Genomic DNA, 16,592 nt, shown 5'->3' on the forward strand with positions numbered 1-16,592 from the left:
AGCCAACAAGATGAGTAGGCCTAACGAACAGCAAAAGCACTAGCCTATATCAATCTACTATCCCCATAGTAATTTGTGAGGTAAGAAATATAATTTGCCCTAGGTCATAGATTTTAGCTGATTAATTATGAAGTACGTTTCACAGTTTCGCTGCACAGGTTTTAGTGGACATTGGAAGTCTGAACTAGGCCTACAGCTAGGGAACCATTGTAGGCCCATAAGCCCAACGTTTGACTATAGCCTAGTTTTCAGTTAGAATCTGAATGTTTTTTTGCTTTTATTTACCTTCCAGCTTTATACAGTTAGACTAATGATAATCTTGTAGAATAAGTACCCTACAATTGTCCCAAGTCAGCATATATACCAGTTTTATTTTTAAAAGCAAATTGACATTCATAAAATGGCACAAAATATTACATGAAAAGTTATTTGTGTGTTTGTTACAACTCTGTGGTAATGGCATGTAGTTTTTAATGGGGTTTTTCAGCACTGAGCAGTTTTCAGGTCTGCTGAGCGCAAACTTGAATGCTGTGAAAGTTCTGTGCAAACTTCTGGTGTGCATTTACTGTGAACACTGAGGCAGTACCCACTTTATCTTGTTTTTAACAGTGGCTATTTGACCATAATGTAGGCCTACCAGAGTGGCCTACCATCAAAAACAATGGAGAAAATGCATCCATAACATTTTAACATGGAAAATAGCTGTTCTATCTTTCAGCCTACTGTTGCAGCCAATGTGTGGTGTTTAATGTAGGCCTATGTTCCATGCAGGACTTGACATTAACCTGTTTATCCATTTGTCCTTCAGACAAGGTCATGGCTGAAAATGTTGTTTAATGCAAAACCAGTTTACCCCTGGTTGGGACCCACTATTATACATCATTGGTTATGATCAAGTAGAAGCTTATATACTGGTTGTTCAGTGATGCCGCTATAAAATAATGATGGTGTCGTGTATCTTATCTCACTTAATGTTGACATAAAGATAAATATGAATGTTATATATTCTGCTTTCTTCAGCCATGATAGCATATACAGTAACAATAAGTTACGCGTTGACTTATTCTTCACAGGCACGACGAATAAGGTGGACTGAGCTTCCTCTTCGTAGTTTGTAGTGTTGCACTGTTTTGCTCTTATTCAGAATTTCCCCTGCAAACAAGACATCACCAAGTCAACATCAGCATCACATCAAACAACAACAAAATCGATATCACATTAAGATAATCGGCGTACTGTTTTGAAGCATAAAGGATGTGTAATACGATTCAATACTGTGCGTGGTGGAGTTAAATCTATGTGGTTCCATAGTGTAGTGGTTATCACGTCTGCTTTACACGCAGAAGGTCCTGGGTTCGAGCCCCAGTAGAACCATGCTTTTGTCGGCAGTAGCCTAGCAGTTATAGAGGTGAGCCAACAACCTGAGGGTTGCCAGTTTTTATCTGGGATCTGACAGGAAATATCTGTCTAACACCATGCCCAAACCGGACACACGTGTGCGTGGAAGATTTTGTTTGCTAGTTTGCAGTTCCCAGCTAATTTGCCTATTTAGCTAGCCTGCTTGCTGTTGCTAGCTAATTTGTCCAAGGATATAAACGTTGAGTTGTTATTTTACAAGAAATGCACAAGGTCCTCTACTCTGACAATTAATCCACACATAAATGCTCAACCAAATATTTTCTAATCATCTCTTCTCCTTCCAGGCCTTTTCATCTTTGGACTTTATATGGCGATTGGCATCTAACTTTCATAATATGGTGTATTACCACAACCGACCGACCTCAGTTCATCTTTCAATCACCCACGTGGGTATAACCAATGAGGAGCTGGCACGTGGGTTATATGCTTCCAAAGGCCATTGAGAAAATGGGAGAGGCAGGACTTGCAGCGCGTTCTGCACCACAAATAGAAGCAACTTCTATTTTAGGGCTTGGCAATGCAGACGCTCGTTAGCGCACAGTGTGGGTGCAATGGTTGAATAACATGTATGTGTACATGTATTTTGCGACGCGAGCAGTGTGGTCAGCATGTAAGTGAGCTGGCAACATTTATTTTGTAAAAAATCTGTCTGCAAGATCACATAATAGTAGTATTCTACGTAACAGAAGTGAATATAATGACATAGTATAACTTTACTGTAAGACAAAAAACACTGCATTTTTCTCTTATGTGGTCATAACTCAACATTGTGCGCCGCTGGGAAAAATACACAGAGGCTATGCTGCAGTTTAACACCATTTGCAAAAAAATTCTAAGCAACACAGTAAGCTACTTCTCAACAACACTGTAGGCTACTTCTAAACAACACTAGACAACTTCTCAACAACACTGTAGGCTACTTCTCAACAACACTGTAGGCTACTTCTCAACAACACTGTAGGCTACTTCTCAACAACACTGTAGGCTACTTCTCAACAACACTGTAGGCTACTTCTAAACAACACTGTAGGCTACTTCTAAACAACACTGTAGGCTACTTCTCAACAACACTGTAGGCTACTTCTCAACAACACTGTAGGCTACTTCTCAACAACACTGTAGGCTACTTCTAAACAACACTGTAGACAACTTCTAATCAACACTGTAGGCTACTTCTCAACAACACTGTAGGCTACTTCTCAACAACACTGTAGGCTACTTCTCAACAACACTGTAGGCTACTTCTAAACAACACTGTAGGCTACTTCTAAACAACACTGTAGGCTACTTCTCAACAACACTGTAGGCTACTTCTCAACAACACTGTAGGCTACTTCTAAACAACACTGTTTAACTCAAGAAAATCTAAATGAATATCCCCATGAAACTGATTGAGATCAAATGGTTTGTATGCAGATGCTGGATGGGTGTTTCACCGGTAAAACTTGAAGAATTATAATTCACGATGGAATGCAATGCTGTTTTTGTCGTAGAGTAAGGTTATACTATGCTATTATACTGAACAAAAATATAAACATGCAACAATTTCCAAGATTTTACTGAGTTACAGGAATTTAAATAAATAAATTAGGCCATAATCAAATCATTTACATTTACATTTAAGTCATTTAGCAGACGCTCTTATCCAGAGCGACTTACAAATTGGTGCGTTCACCTTATGACATCCAGTGGATCAGCCACTTTACAATAGTGCATCTAAATCTTTTAAGGGGGGTGTTGTTCACATGTGCCGAATACAACAGACCTTAAAGTGAAATGCTTACGTACAAGCCCTTAACCAACAATGCAGATTTAAGAAAAATAAGGGGTAAGGTATTTACTAAAATGAAAAATGGATACTTATTAAAAAAGGCATCAAAATGGGCCTCAGGATCTCATCACAGTATCTATCTCTGTGCACTCAAATTGCCATCGATAAAATACAATTGCGTTCATTGTCCCTAGCTTATGCCTGCCCATATTATAACCCCACTACCACTATAGTGCAATCTGTTCACAACATTGGCATCAGCAAACCCATCGTCCACACAACGCCATACACGTACGTGGTCTGGGGTTGCGAGGCCTGTTGGACGTACTGCCAAATTCTCAAAAACGACATTGGAGGCCGCTAAAGTTAGAGAAATTAAGTCAATTATCTGGCAACAGCATGCCAATTGTGCGCTCCCCCAAAACTTGAGACATCTGTGACAATGTGTTGTGTGACAAAACTGCACATTTTAGAGTGACATTTTATTGTCTCCAGCACAACGTGCACCTATATAATGATCATGCTGTTTTCATCAGCTTCTTGATAAGCCACACCTGTCAGGTGGAAGGATTATCTTGGCAAAGGAGAATTGCCCACTGAAAGGGATGTGCACAAAATTTGAGAGAAATAAGCTTTGGAACATTTGGAACATTTTTTATATCAACATCTTTTATATCAGCTCTTAAAACATGGGACCAACACTACATGTTGCGTTTATATTTTTGTTCAGTGTATATTCGGTTATTTAATGTAGAATACTATCACGATGTGATCTTGCAGACATTGATTTAGCTTTGATGAACATCATTAAATGAGCACCATTGGCCTGAGTAGCCTGTTCTCTTCGCGTAAAGTGGACCCTAAATTCTGATGTTCCCTAGAACTAAATTCATGTTCAAGTAACTTCAATCGTTATAGTTCAGAATACATAATGCGATTTAGTATCAAGTTCATGAAACACGAAACAGTTAAGTATTTACAACTTAATAAGATAACCAAATGGGTGGTGATGTCACCTCATTACTGTAAATATTGAACACATCAATTATTTTGTGTTAGGTTAATTGAATGGGTCTAGGCAATGAGTTTCCACAAAAAACATTTTAGTTAGTGTGGTATCAAATCCTAGATTCCATTGCCTGCTTTCTGCACTTGAGCAATGCACTTTACTGCTCCACTGACACCGTGTGGCAGCCCCCTGCTCCAACCTCACCAACCTGTGTATTGATGTGTGTCTTTCAGAGGGGTTGGATTCTTGTGGAAGTCAGATTTCGTTGGTTGGCCCTTGTGTGAAATTGCCGAATAAAGTCATCTTAATGTTAAAAGATAAATACCATTGTAAACAAGCTGCATTGTGCAGGGGTTCTTCCCTGCCTTTTGACATCCATTTTCCAGCAGAACTGTGATTTTCTCCAGAGGGAACACCTCCATATCCAGGGTCTTTCCTGCACATTTCACATAGACATTGAACTTGTCCACATCCTCAATGTTATCATTTACCTAAATGAAAAGGACATACGTGAATATTTAATAACCACATTTTTTTAGAACTGAATCATTTTGAAAAGGTAAAAGGTTCATATAATTTGGGGATAGCCACCCGCTGTTTAGTAATATAAAAATAATAAAACCATAACAACATTTTTTGTACAAATAATTATCCAACCAGCTACTTTGGTCAGGGGGGAAAACCCCCCTCCCATCAACACCATTTCCATGAGTTGGTCTTTGTTTCAGTCAAGTAAAAGTCAGAGGTACTTACACCAAAGGCATTTGGGGATCCCCCCAGGATATTCCCTGTGTTAGTCTTATCACCTCGTGACCCTGGTGACCTGGGTGGACAGTGTGAGGGAAAAATGATGTATTCACCTTATTTGTTGGATATGTAAAAATGATTTACTTAACGAACAGTAAGATATTTCTGTCCTGCTAATGCTGTGTTTTATGGTCTCCACTCTACCACCCTGCAGCTAGTCTGGGTGTTGAGGACATGGGTTCTACTAGAGATAGCTTGAAGCTGACAATTGACTTGTGTTGGTGATAAAAACCTAAAAGCTAGCATTCTATAGACATGATGTGGTGTGTGTGACTCGAGATAGAGAGAGCCTGGAAGAGTTAAGAACAATGCCTCATTGTCTCATCTTCTTAGCATCTGGGAAACTAAGTAAAAGACCATCCTGTGTAGATAACCAAGGTGGCTTATGGGAAGGTTAGAAGTGACTGACTAAGCAATCTTGGTATCAGCTACATAAAAACTGTGCATCGTCTGTAAAGGCTAAACTCTCAGCCTAACAGTCAGTCAAGACTTGTGGGCTGACGGTCTCATTATTGCAATAATTAATCAATATTAAATAAAGATGATTGTTTGAAGAAATAACTAAGACCAAGTCTGTCTCAGTACTGAATTTGCATGACAACAGAAACCAATGTTCAAAGGGAAAGTAAAAGAGTCTACAAGGCTTAAACCAGAGTATTTCAGTCACACGCAGGTCAAATCTAATCTAATTTTATTGGTCACATACACATGGTTAGTAGATGTTAATGCGAGTGTAGCGAAATGCTTATGCTTCTAGTTCCGACTATGCAGTAATATCTAACAAGTAATCTAACAATTTCACAACAACTACCTTATACACACTACCTTGTAAAGGGATAAATATATATATAGATAGATGAGCAATGGCATGCGGCATAGGCAAGATGCAGTAGATGGTATAGAACAGTATATACATATGAGATGAGTAATGTAGAATATGTAAACATTATTAAAGAGGCGCTATTTAAAGTGACTAGTGATACCTTTCTTAAGTCCGTTTATTTAAGTGGCCAGAGATTTGAGTCTGTATGTTGGCAGCAGCCTCTCCATGTCAGTGATGGGCTGTTTAACAGTCTGATGGCCTTGAGATAGAAGCTGTTTTTCAGTCTCTCGGTCTCGGATATTAATGATTGCCCTCACCTGTTTGTAACCTGTGTTGCAGACATTGTGTTTTGATTGGATTGTCCCGCCTCGCTGTCTGAACACCTGGACTGAGGTTCAACATCGAAATCACCTGTCTTTGCCTTATCACATTGTTGCCATGGTGACCTGGGTGGAGATAAGGGAAGTTTAATTGTTGTGACAATTAAAGCTAGACAGACAGACAAGGGCGCTTATACTTTGGGGTTTAGGCAAGGTAACCGTATGTACTGTAGAGTCATTTGATTGACTAGAGAGAGAGAGAGAGACTAGGCTCACCTGTCCGTAACCAATGTGTCCTGAGTGATCTCACTTCGAGGGAAAACTGTGGTTTCCTCTGAATACTGGGACAAAACAGACAATAGTTACTTCACTAATTGGTGACAAGTTAGTCATATTTCCTGATCATGTATCTCTTCATGAAAAGCAACAAATCATTCATTTCAATGTAAATCTTTATGCATTTGCAGATTCAATCCTACAGCCTAGTTAACTCCAGAAATGATCAAAGAGCAGAATAAACAAGGTAAGAATAGTGAAATGTAAGTTTCTTACTTACCTCTGGGAAGAAATAACTGTAGATTGCTCCCATCTTGTAAATGTAAGTTTATCGGTCTATAGCTTCTTCTGAGTTGAGTGTCGTGTGCTGCCTCTACCTATTATATAGTTGAGCCCTTCCCCTCTTTCAGTTTACAGTATAGTTTACTTTCACTTTGTATCTGGAGATCAAACAAGTGAACTCGGTCGGGGACTCAACTATGGCTGTGGTGGTCACGAAATTTCATCAGCCGGTGATTGTCAAGCAAATAACTGTCGGTCTCACGGTAATTGACCGTAATTAACAAACACATTTAGCATCTCCTGGCTCCCACACACATCCTACAAGCCATTTAAAAAAGTTGAATAAATAAATCCATGTAATATATCCTACACCTTCACAATAAATCCATGATTTATTTTAGACAGGTCTAAAGAAGCATGAAGTGAAGAAAATGTACTCTTTCAGAAGAAAAGTATAGCATGCTTTTAGGATAGCATTACACGGAACCCAAACCGGCTGCTATCGTGCATATATTTATTCCCCCCCCCCCCACCAAATGCGATCACGATAGGCAGGTTAAAATATCAAAACAAACTCTGAACCAATAACATTAATTTGGGGACAGGTCGAAAAGCATCAAACATGTATGGCAATTTAGCTGGCTAGCTTGCACTTGCTAGTATGAGGATTCTGTGTTATGCACTATAGCCCGTTACCATATATGTGATTGAACATTATCTGCTGTTGGCTTGCGTGGATGTATGTGTTATGCAACATGGCTGACTTGAAACATTGTTAACAGTTTCAGGGCCATGTGCCTTTCTCATGATGTAAAAATACAGAATAACATTTACATTTAAGTCATTTAGCAGACGCTCTTATCCAGAGCGACTTACAAATTGGTGCGTTCACCTTATGACATATAACATGAAGACAGGAACTGTGCAATGACTTGGGGGAGGCACATTCAGAACGTACTGTTGCGAGAACAAACGGTCTTTTGTTAGATAACAGGAGTCAGGTGCCTGATAACTGTATATTCTACACAGCTACAACGACTGACCGCTGAAGCGCTTAGGGGGCTGGGACCAGCCTCTGCCCCAACAATCAACGATAGGCTGGGTGAGTCTAAACCACGCCCAGTCTCTACTCTGACAGGCCGGCTCGGAAGCAGGAACTACCTCTGTCAGAGTATATTTATAATATCTTTGTCAGGAACAAGTCAGTTCTCTGTTTGCGCTGCGAGGTGGGATAGAGAGCCCGTACATACGAAAATTGCATTTACCACTTATTGCTTATAACAAATACATAATACACAATCGGTGACTCATTGTCATATTTATCCTGATACCAGATTCGAATTGACACAACCCTAACACTAGCTAACGTTAATTTGTCCTATTTAGCTAGCTTGCTGTTGCTAGCTAATTTGTCCGGGGATATAAACATTGAGTTGTTATTTTACCTGAAATGCACAAGGACCTCTACTCCGACAATTAATCCACACATAAAACGGCCAACCGAATCGTTTCTAGTCATCTCTCCTCCTTCCAGGCTTTTTCATCGTTTAATTTATATGGTGATCGCATCTAAACTTTCATTGTATTACCACGACTACCGGCAAAACAGTTCGTCTTTCAATCACCCACATGGGTATAACCAATGAGGAGATGGCACGTGGGTACCTGCTTCTATTAACCAATGAGGAAATGGGAGAGGCAGGACTTGCAGCGCGATCTGCGTCAGAAATAGGAATGAGATCTATTTTAACCCTTGGCGGCGCAGACGCTCGCGCGAGCAGTGTGGGTGCAATAATTGGAAAAACATGGATTTCTACATTTAATTTGCGACGCTCGCGCACGCGACGTGTCCGGTCTAGTCAGCATGTTAGTTGTCCTTATGTGGCTACGCCAATGGCTTTGGGCCACACTAGTTCATTTAGCTGACAACATTTGCTTATAATTCTGTGGAATTATTTTATATTTTGTAGTACGAAGAATACAATAGAACAAAGCTGAATAAAATATAAATATTTTCTAGAGTTAATAATGTAACTAGTTGTTTTACAAATGTTGGACTAGATGTTTAGATTTTTAATAGATTGTAAGGCTGCTTGATGCGACTAATGACAATTTGAAAAAAGTAACTTGAAAGGCATGAGCTCTGCTTTGTTATTTGCGCAGGCTGTACACACTCCAATAGTCTCTCATTCACAATTTGACAAGCACTTGATAATGCCTTGACTTCCATGGCAGCATCCCCTTCGTGGCTGTATTGCACCCTAAAAAAATCCTTGCCTTTTGCGGCCCGGAATGCTGTGTTTTGCCCTTCTTCCTGATTGTGCTGCGCAATCCAAAGCGCCTCGCACTCACATGGCTCTCTGTCACATGGGGCCACAGTGTCTCCTGACCCCTCCTGTCTCAGCCTCCAGTATTTATGCTGCAGTAGTTTATATGTCGGGGGGCTAGGGTCAGTTTGTTATATCTGGAGTACTTCTCCTGTCCTATTCGGTGTCCTGTGTGAATTTAAGTGTGCTCTCTCTAATTCTCTCTTTCTTTCTCTCTCTCGGAGGACCTGAGCCCTAGGACCATGCCTCAGGACTACCTGACATGATGACTCCTTGCTGTCCCCAGTCCACATGGCTGTGCTGCTGCTCCAGTTTCAACTGTTCTGCCTCTGATTATTATTATTTGACCATGCTGGTCATTGATGAACATTTGAACATCTTATCCATGTCCTTTATAATCTCCACCCGGCACAGCCAGAAGAGGACTGGCCACCCCACATAGCCTGGTTCCTCTCTAGGTTTCTTCCTAGGTTTTGGCCTTTCTAGGGAGTTTTTCCTAGCCACCGTGCTTCTACACCTGCATTGCTTGCTGTTTGGGGTTTTAGGCTGGGTTTCTGTACAGCACTTTGAGATATCAGCTGATGTACGAAGGGCTATATAAATACATTTGATTTGATTTGATTTTGATCGGGTCTTTCCACAGGCTACAAGTCAGACACATCAGGGACGCAACTACGCTTGTCCTTATTCAATTCCGATGCCCAATTTCAACTGCCTGCTACTCATCCCCAGAAGATAAGATATGCATATTATTAGTATTATTAGATTTGGATAGAAAACAGTCTGACGTTTCTAAAACTGTTTGAATCATGTCTGTGAGTATAACTTATTTAGCAGGTGTTTTGAAGTCACTCTCTTTTCAATGGGTTTTCATTGGGAATCCAGATTTCTAAGGGACCTTCTTGCAGTTCCTATCGCTTCCACTGGGTGTCAGTCTTTAGAAATTGGTCGAGGTTTTTCCTTTGTGTAATGAAGAAGTACGGCAATCTTGAACGAGGGTCACTTGAAGTGTACTGTTAGATAGAGGTGCATAACCAGAAAGCTAGCTACAGTTTGTTTTCCTCCTGTATTGAACACAGATCATCCAGTCTTCCATTTTATTGATCATTTACAAAAGAAAATACCTAAAGTTGTATTACAAAAGTAGTTTGAAATGTTTTGGCAAAGTTCACAGGTAACTTTTGAGATATTTTGTAGTTACGTTGAGCAAGTTGGAACCTGTGTTTTTCTGGATCAAACGCGCCAAATAAATTGACATTTAGATATATATAGATGGAATTAATTGAACAATAGGACCATTTGTGATGGGACATATTGGAATGCCAACAAAAGAAGCTTGTCAAAGGTAAGGCATGAATTATATTTTTATTTCTGCATTTTGTGTTGAAATATGGTTTCTCTTTGTTTACGGAGGTGCTATCCTCAAATAATAGCATCGTTTCATTTTGCCGAAAAGTCTTTTTGAAATCTGACATGTTGGCTGGATTCACAACAAGTGTAGCTTTAATTTGCTATCTTGCATGTGTGATTTAATTAAAGCTTGATTTTTATAGTAATTTATTTGAATTTGGCGCTCTGCATTTTCCCTGGCTTTTGGCCAGGTGGGACGCTAGCGTCCCAATATCCCAGATAGGTTAAGGAGAAGTTTATCTATAATCGTATGTATAACGCTTGTATCTTAGATTAATGTTTATGATGAGTATTTTTGTAATTTGATGTGGCTCTATTTCTGTCTTTTGTGACACCTCTCCTTCTTTGGAAAATGGCTGTATGTTTTTCTGTGGCTATGCGCTGACCTAACATAATCGCAAGGTGTGCTTTCACCGTAAAGCCTTTTTGAAATCAAACAATGTGGCTGGATTAACAAGACATTTATCTTTAAAAAGGTGTATAATGCTTGTATGTTTGAGGAATTTTAATTATGAGATTTCTGTTGTTTGAATTTGGTGCTCTGCAATTTCACTGGCTGTTGGCGAGGTGGGTCGCTAGCGTCCCACATATCCCAGAGAAGTTAAGGTAAGTGATACTGAGATGGGGCTCATTTCGGACAATAGAATCCGATCATGGAACGCATTTCACTTCTAAAGTGCTACAAGCAGTATGTAAGGCTTTGGGAGTCTCCCATGCTTTTCATTGTCCATATAGGCCGTAAGCAGCAGGGTTTACGGAGCGTCAAAATCGGTCAATTAAGGAGAAATTTGCCAAGAATTTAAGCACCGAAGGGAAAGACTGGGTTACGAATTTACCCATTGTACTGATGTCAAAGAGGGCATCAACTAAGGCCACTACCGGACTCACGCTTACAGGAGGTGGTGACTGGCAGACCGATGAGGGTACCAGGGGCTGTTATTCACATACCACAAATGAGTGATTTGGCAATAATGGAAGAACCTATGTTGTCATATTGTCAGAAAATGACCCATGTGTTGCACTATGTATATTCCCAGGTGAAAGCAGCACACAAGGAACAGGTGCCAGGAGATAACCGAGAGTACGGGTTGACTCCTGGAGATCGATTGTACATCAAGATCCAACAGGCTGGGGTGTTGGGACAGCGTTGGTCAGTACCACACACCTAACTACTTACAGCACCCGCAGCGATAAAGACCACAGCCTCTCCTCGGTGGGTTCACACTTCTCACATGAAGCGAGATCCCGCAGCATAATGGGTGAGCTAGATGTCGCCATAAGAGTTGAAGCGGAGCTAAAGAGAGAGAGGAAGAGTAGAGTTCACTGTAGGCAAGCTGTTGGGTTGGGTCTGGGAGCTGTTTTAACCTCCACAGTTTTAGTGTCAGTTGCTTGATGGTTAATGAACCATGTAAAGACGATAGATTGACTATTAGCTTGGAATACTAGACAGGTCACTAATCACAAAGGTATGGTGATATGGGTGGAGCCACTTGATAACAGAACTAGCACATTGGACGTAGGTTGTTCTAAACAAGGTTTGGTTTTATTACAGACAGGAGTGTGGAAGGAATGTAATAATACTGACAGTTTACAGAACAAAACTAGATTTTCTCTGTTGCCACAGATAGATGTCATGTGCCAGGGTTCAAGATCAGCTAAAGCTCAGTCCATAACTTTCAGATGAATGTTTCCAGAACTTAAAACATTTCAGGAGGTTGACAGTGTGGACACAACCAGTGCTGCCGATGGAGCAGCAAAGGATTTTGTGGGGAAGTGCCATCTCGTAAAAGGAGGTTGTATTCACCAGTAATGCCCTTTAGTACAGCTAGGAGAGTGAAGTGGTCAGGGAATGTTTTGGACACCAGTAGACCACGAACCTGGGGAAAGATAGCTTGTTGGAGTAATCATACTCTGGACAACATCCTAAGGGGGGAACCTGGGAACCAAACTATTCTTACTGTCAAGTGACAGGGGGAAGAAGATGCATATGGGCAGATGAAGGCATACTTAGACACATTTAGGGGCTGAACTAGTGACAGAGACAGACATTCATCAATGTAGATGGTATGGTGGAGGGGTCAATGGTCAGTCCTACGGAGTGTTAGTTGTAGATTCTGGGAAAAAAACGATATCAGTGCATTCTATGCAGTCCCAAAAACCAAGGCGTTAACGTTACAAGGAATTGTAAGAGCAGAATGTAATATAACTGGGGCGGAAGTTTGTCTGGCTAGTAAGCTAAAGAAGTGGGTACTAGAGTCTCCTGGGAACGATACCACTCTATGTATATTGTTACAGGAAATAGCTCGTGGAAAAGGGAGGACAGCTAGTTGTGTACAATATAGGGACTATTACGAAGATTAATTTAACTTTACACACACCCAGATCATGGTGAAAGTAGTAGAGATAGTGTTGTCATTTCAGACACTGTTGTCAACTTTCAGTAATGCATTTGTCACAGAAGGCATAACACTTGAAAGAATAGCAACTGATCCCTGTAAAGAGGAGGCAATATCACCAGAAGGAACATTTGCTGTAATAATAGCATCACATCTCCTGCAGAGTGTGATGATGAAACATGTGACTCAGAGTTTTGTACGGTTGGATACTCTTCCAACTCCACTAATCTCTCCACCATTTCTGACAGCTATTAAACACTTGACATGGGTGGCATGTAGCCTAGGGGTTAGAGCGTTGGACTAGTAACCGAAAGTTTGCAAGATTGAATCCCCGAGCTGACAAGGTAAAAATCTGTCTGAACAAGGCAGTTAACCCACTGTTCCTAGGCCGTCATTGAAAATAAGGATTTGTTCTAAACTTGCCTAGTTAAATAAAGGTTACCAAAAAAAACACTTGACATACCTCCCAGAAGATTGGGACTGAGTGTTGGTAAACAGAAAGTGTCAGAATGTGGCTGCTTGTCAACTGTTGGGGCCCAAAGTCTACACCGTAACAAGGGTGTTCACAAATGGGTGGGGGGTAGCTTGGCCTTGTGATGAGAGATGTGTACCTAACTTGAGCACAGAAAAGTATTATCCACAGGTACCAACTGCAGCAGAACACAGGAGATGTTGGTGGTTAGGGAACAGGGTATGAACTGGGAAACAGGTAGGGAGTATCTGAAAGGTTCAGTCCTAGACCTATCAGTAAACCACAAAAATAATAGGAGTTCAAGAGATGGACTCCAAGCGATAGCTATTCTGACGGCAGTCACTGTAGAGACTGTAACAGAAAGAGCAGTACTAGTAGTGCAGGATGCTATGTAGACAGCATGGAACTGGACTACAGTGCAAATGAGGGGTATTGTAAGATCTGTGTCAGGAGCAGTAGCAGGGGTTACTTTGGTATCATGTGCTGAGGGCATTGATGTTAAAACAAATACACAGTTGTTGAGTTACCTCAAGATGAGGTAAAAATGATTAAGGCTACCACACTTATATATCGGGTGGCTATGGAGGAAGACGATGCGGAGCAAAGTGAGAATGACATGGCTTGAGAACACCTCTTGGATCATGTAGTCTGGCGGGGAAGACTGGGCGAAAGCATGAGTAAGCTTTTTTAGAGCTTTCATTATTGCCAACCTCAGCAGAAAAGTATCCTGACGACATAGTCAAGCTAAGAGAGAGTGGGAATTGTCATGTTTTCAAACTTTTGGTTGTCATGCATATATAATTGTGCATATTATTATATTATAATTGTGCATACATATTATTAATGCATAAAAAAACATGATGTTTTATGTATTTTTGTTGCTTTCCAAGTCTTGTGCTATCACTCTCTTAGGAACTATCAGGAGAAAGTGGTAGAGAAACAAAAGGCTGCTCTAGCTGACATGGAACAAGACAGCAGATTCAGTTGGAATGTCATTTTGTTGTGTGATGTGAGATGGAAATAAAAGTGTGTATGGTGTGATCATAGAACAGAGGCCATATGTTTCTGATTTGGTATGTGTTACTAATGGTTTTCTTTGAGACTGTGGTCCCAACTCTCTTCAGGTCATTGACCAGGTCCTGCCGTGTAGTTCTGGGCTGATCCCTCAACTTCCTCATGATCATTGATGCCCCACGAGGTGAGATCTTGCATGGAGCCCCAGACCGAGGGTGATTGACAGTCATCTTGAACTCCTTCCATTTTCTAATAATTGCGCCAACAGTTGTTGCCTTCTCACCAAGCTGCTTGCCTATTGTCCTGTAGCTCATCCCAGCCTTGTGCAGGTCTACAATTTTATCCCTGATATCTTTACACAGCTCTCTGGTCTTGGCCATTGTGGAGAGGTTGGAGTCTGTTTGATTGAGTGTGTGGACAGGTGTCTTTTATACAGGTAATGAGTTTAAACAGGTGCAGTTAATACAGGTAACGAGTGGAGAACAGGAGGGCTTCTTAAAGAAAAACTAACAGGTCTGTGAGAGCTGGAATTCTTACTGGTTGGTAGGTGATCAAATACTTATGTCATGCAATAAAATGCAAATTAATTACTTAAAAATCATACAATGTGATTTTCTGGATTTTTTTTATAGATTCCGTCTCTCACAGTTGAAGTGCACCTATGATAAAAATTACAGACCTCTACTTGCTTTGTAAGTAGGAAAACCTGCAAAATCGTCAGTGTATCCAAATACTTGTTCTCCCCACTGTATTTGTGATGGTGAGAACATGTTTTTGTCTGAATTGCAGCTGTAACGACCCTTCGGGAAGAATTCAACTTGGTTAAGTTTCTCTGGTGTCTGTGAGTTATTTACTCTGAAAAATTAGAACCTAACAAGGGGACCATTGTAGACCCATAAGCCCAATGTTTGACTTTAGCCTAGTTTGCAGTTAAAATCTTAATGATTTTTTTGCATTTATTTACCTTCCAGCTTTATACGAGTTAGACTAATGATGATCTTGTAGAATAAGTACCCTACAATTGTCCCAAGTCAGCAAATATACCCGTTTTATTTTTAAAAGCAAATTGACATGCAAAGAGTGGCACAAAATATTGTGTTTGTGTGTTTGTTACAACTCTGTGGTAATGGTATGTAGTGTGTAATGGGTTTTTTCAGCACTGAACAATTTTCAGGTCTTCTGAGCACAAACTTGAATGCTGTGAAAGTTGAATGCTTGAATGCTGTTCTATCTTTCAGCCTACCGTAGCAGCCAATGTGTGGTGTTCAATGTAGGCCTACGTTCCATGCAGGGCTTGACATTAACCTGTTTATCCATTTGTCGTTCATGGCTGAAAATGTTGTTTAATGCAAAACCAGTTTACCCCTGGTTGGGACCCACTATTATACATCATTGGTTATGATCAAGTAGAAGCTTATATACTGGTTGTTCAGTGATGCCGCTATAAAATAATGATGGTGTCGTGTATCTTATCTCACTTAGTGTTAACATAAAGATAAACATGAATGTTATACATTTTGCTTTCTTCAGCCATGATAGCATATACAGTAACAATAAGTAACGTGTTGACTTATTCTTCACAGGAACGATGAATAAGGTGGACTGAGCTTCCTCTTCGTAGTTTGTAGTGTTGCACTGTTTTGCTCTTATTCAGAATTTCCCCTGCAAACAAGACATCACCAAGTCAACATCAGCATCACACCAAACAACCACAAAATCCATATCACATATTGATAATTGGCGTACTGCTTTGAGGCATAAAGGATGTGTGATATGATTCGATACTGAGCGTGGTGGTGGTATATATATCTGGGTCCATAGTGTAGTGGTTATCACGTCTGCTTTACACGCAGAAGGTCCTGGGTTCGAGCCCCAGTAGAACCATGCTTTTGGTGGCAGGTAGCCTAGCGGTTAGAGAGGTAAGCTAGCAACCTGTGGGTTGCCAGTTTTTTCTTGGATCTGACAGGAAATATCTGTCTAACACCATGCCCAAACCGGGCACGCTTGTGCGCAAATAAATTTTGTCCCCCCACTCCAAATGCGATCACGACACACAGGTTGAAATATCAAAACAAACTATGAACCAATTATATTCATTTGGGGACCGGTCAAAAAGCATTCAACATGTATGGCAATTTAGCTAGCTAGTTTGTCCTATTTAGCTAGCATTCATAATAAGGTGTATTACCACAACCGACCAACCTCATCTTTCAATCACCCACGTGGGTATAACCAATGAGGAGCTGGCACGTGGGTTATATGTTTC

The 16,592-nt window shown here is 40.6% G+C and overlaps 2 non-coding genes across 2 annotated transcripts; both read left to right on the forward strand.

Annotated features, from left to right (window-relative positions):
- The first annotated feature begins 1,301 nt into the window (after nt 1-1,301).
- On the forward strand, nt 1,302-1,374 carry trnav-uac (transfer RNA valine (anticodon UAC)). Its single transcript has one exon. It is a non-coding gene; the product is annotated as a tRNA-Val (tRNA).
- A 14,763-nt stretch (nt 1,375-16,137) lies between these two features.
- On the forward strand, nt 16,138-16,210 carry trnav-uac (transfer RNA valine (anticodon UAC)). Its single transcript has one exon. It is a non-coding gene; the product is annotated as a tRNA-Val (tRNA).
- Nucleotides 16,211-16,592: the final 382 nt, after the last annotated feature.

Source organism: Oncorhynchus nerka, linkage group LG12 (genome assembly GCF_034236695.1).
Source record: "Oncorhynchus nerka isolate Pitt River linkage group LG12, Oner_Uvic_2.0, whole genome shotgun sequence".
Classification (NCBI taxonomy): Eukaryota; Metazoa; Chordata; class Actinopteri; order Salmoniformes; family Salmonidae; genus Oncorhynchus; species Oncorhynchus nerka.